The following is a 3,608-nucleotide window of genomic DNA, read 5'->3' on the forward strand; positions in this document are numbered from 1 at the left end:
TCCGAGACTATGGTGGATGCTCATTTGGGGAAAAATAAATATACATTTTAAGTAAACATAATTCACTGAGTTTGGGATGTGAAAAATTAGGAAAATGCTTGGTGTATAAAAAGATGAGAGAAATATGAAAGAAATAAATAAGAAAAGGGAAGAGAGAGAGTGAATGGGTAGAGAGAGAAGACAAATTTCTCTCTATCTTTCTCTACACCTAGCACTACTCAGAAAAATTATTGTTGCTCATTAGCATAGAATAATTAAGTTTATTTCACTCATGTTTACACGCACACAAGAGGAATCACTGTGTCATTAGCATAGTCTTCCAAATATTCTTATTACTCTCTGGCTCTGCTAGTGGCTCATTAATTAATAACTTGTAACTTTGATTTCACTTCTTCTGCCGGACAGCATAGTCCTTTCCAGAGGTAGCAACTTTGAAGTTGCGAGGAATAAGATTTCGAAGGTCCATCTTTGGTCCAATCTTCGTAATTATTTTATCATCAATGGCAGCTACATAGAGATCAGATTGAGAGGCTAAAATATTAACTCTGCTTGTGGTGTTGATCCCATTCTTGGTTCTAATTGCAGCCAATTTTCCTATCTCCTTCTTTAGATCCCAGTCAAACAAGTGATCATAAAACTGTACAACAAGACCAAACACATACACTTTAGTACCCACGCAACGCAGATTGTGCAACCAAATTTCCAACACATATGAAGAGGACGAAACAGAGGAAAAGTGACAGATATTACTATGGAAGGGGTGCCGGGGTGTGTGAGAATGTAAGCATATCCAAGCATGACTTTAGCCGATGGGAACGGCCATAGACGTTGAGTAGAGCCAGTGTCATGATTGTCAATAAAAGTCACAGCATTTTGCGGTAAAAGTCCAATGAATCCCGGCGGCTTGCCGTTAAGAGTCTTTCAATCTCCACAGCTCCCCTTGCACGGCAGCTTGAAGGATGCCCTTTGAAGTGAAATCAAAAGCTGTGACAGCCCCTCCAGCGGCTTGCACCCAATATTTTAGGTTTCTCCGGTGCGCATCCTGACGAGCATCAGGTTTCCCATCTTGCCTGTACGAAAGAGAATCCCATTTCTCCGCAACAGCAAAATGTGGCATGGTATTTTTCATGTACAATCTGGTGATACTGGGGGCGTATCCCTTAACAAAATCAAATCGCCATCCATCAAATCCAATTTCAGTCTTCAGCCAGTTCATCCAGTCGGATAACTCTTTCTGTACTTTTGGATTGAGATGGTCAATGTCAGGAGCAGGCCCGAAGGGTTCTCCGGAATCAGGATGGCCTCGGCCATCAGAATAAGTTGTGTCATCGTGGCATATGAAGGATGGCCCCCAGTCTAGACGCTTATCCGACGTTCCAACTTCAAAAATGCACCATATCCCTCTGCTGTCTTTCTTCTCCGCGGTTCTGTGGTTGATCACTATATCAGCTAGAAACTTAATTCCTTTCTTATTGAAAGCCTGAATTAAAGATTTTAATTCATTCTGAGATCCGTAGCTTGATGCGTTAAGGTCATATAGCCTCCCTGGCAAGTATCCTGCAAATGTTGAGGACCAAAAAAAAAAAATTTTAAGGTTTTCAAGTTATATTGCTTCTCCTAATGAATAGACATATAAAAAGCAGGCAAACAATACTTTTTTTTTTTTTAAATACATTGGAGCCCAGTAAAAACTAGGCTAGAACAGAATGGGAAACAGAGGTTCCATATATATCATTACATAACCAATAACCAAGCTCCTCAGGGTGGTTTTTCAAAACCACGAAAACCAAAGGGGTAAAGAAGCTTGCATGGGAGTATGCTAGATGAATAATAGAATAAAAAAATAACCTTGGGGAGCAGTAGACTGAGAAGGTGGAGGAAGCCAGACATGAGTAATTCCAGCACTGGCAATATCAGGAATTCTTTTCTTCAGAAAGTTGTACCATCCTCCTTTCTTGTTGCATGATTCCCAGTTGAAACCCTATCAAAAGCACCTCATCAAACCAAATTCCCTCAACAAATCGTACTGCAAGTACATACATTCGTTTGTGATCGAAAAAAGTTAAAATTTAGGAGGGTCATTGAATGCCTTACTTGAAATAATATGGTCGGGCTCGGAGACGTGAAAGGCGGGAAGACAGAGAGAAGAAGAAAACAGAGGAAACAGAGAGGACTCATTCTCCTGGTTAGTCTTGTGTAGTTGAATGGGTGATTCTGATGTCTTTTGGATCATCATCATCATCATCCTTAGGCCTTAAACGAGAATTAATTGTGGTAGTCCTGCATAAATGATGACTCTTGGCCTCAAAATTCCAATCTTCAAGTCAGCCTTCAATCAAATTTAATTTTGGTGGAACCACTCAGTCCTGCAAATGGATTGACAAGAGGAATGTGATCTCTAACCAAAGTGCGCAATTGGAAAAATGTTAGGGTCGCGATTCTCTCCAAAAGTTCTGTAGAGCACAGATAAAAAAAAAAGCACCCTATTTCGAAATGTTAACCAATCCGAAATGGTATGAATGCAGAATGCTTATCGCTATCCTAAATTTGACAGAGTTTCTAAATCTCGTTTTTCCCAATTATTTCTTCCAACACCCATTAAATTATCTTCTTTGAAATATCAACTATTTTAGCGACAGGTATGTTAACATGAACACAGAAAATTTGAATTTTATTCTCACAAGAGCCCTTTTACATGTTTAGCGGTAGCATTTCAGAACATTACTATTCTAATAACTTGAAAATAAAATCTTCATTGATTTCAGTTTCTTTCCCAGACAGCATAGTCTCCTCCTTCAGACCCCAGTCAATTACATAACTGTATATGTATTACTCCGATCATTTTTTTACACAATTTGTTGAAAACATTATTTATGCCTAATCAATTATATAATTATATTACCATGATATTTTTAGAATGTGTAGCGTTACTCGACCATAAAGGTTGGTTTAGATAAAAAATGATAAATCAATATCTGGATAGTGGAAGCTAACAATTATATAATTATTTTACCATCTTACCCTTGCTGGTTATTGTTTTGGGATATGTAACAATATTACTTTGCTCTTTGAATCGCCTTTACTAATATGATAATGGAGGCCAGCTAAGTTATTCCTTGTATCAATCATTCTAGCTTTTTTTTATTTTTATTGATTTATTATTTGGAATGTGTAGCATTATATTCTACCATTAAAAGAATGATCAAGTAATACATATATGTTAATGTAATAGATACTAGAAACCAATTTAGGGTCCGTTTGAGATTACTTTTGGTAGGTTTAAAAATAATTTTAAAAAGATAGAAGTTAACTTTAGTATTTGATAAATTTAAAAAAAAATCATTTTTGACAAATTCAATTTATCTTATTGTAGATTTTAAAAAATAAGAAAGAAGTATTTTTTTCAAAATTTTTATTTTTTTTAGAAGCCAGCTCAATTCAATTATGTAATAATTTTACCACTTTATTGAACTATTGTTTAAAACACAAACGATTGCAATATACAAATAAAAGGAAGTGCGCGAGACAACATAATGCAGCACGACATCTAAATTACGTAATTATTTAATGATAGTTGAAACGACATCCCATGGTGCCGTTTTGTTGTA

At 36.4% G+C, this 3,608-nt stretch overlaps 1 pseudogene; it reads right to left on the reverse strand.

The window, feature by feature from the left end:
- Nucleotides 1–264: 264 nt before the first annotated feature.
- LOC102609158 (alpha-amylase-like) lies at nucleotides 265–2,468 on the reverse strand (annotated as a pseudogene).
- Nucleotides 2,469–3,608: the final 1,140 nt, after the last annotated feature.

The sequence above is a fragment of the Citrus sinensis genome, chromosome 2 (genome assembly GCF_022201045.2).
Source record: "Citrus sinensis cultivar Valencia sweet orange chromosome 2, DVS_A1.0, whole genome shotgun sequence".
NCBI lineage: Eukaryota > Viridiplantae > Streptophyta > Magnoliopsida > Sapindales > Rutaceae > Citrus > Citrus sinensis.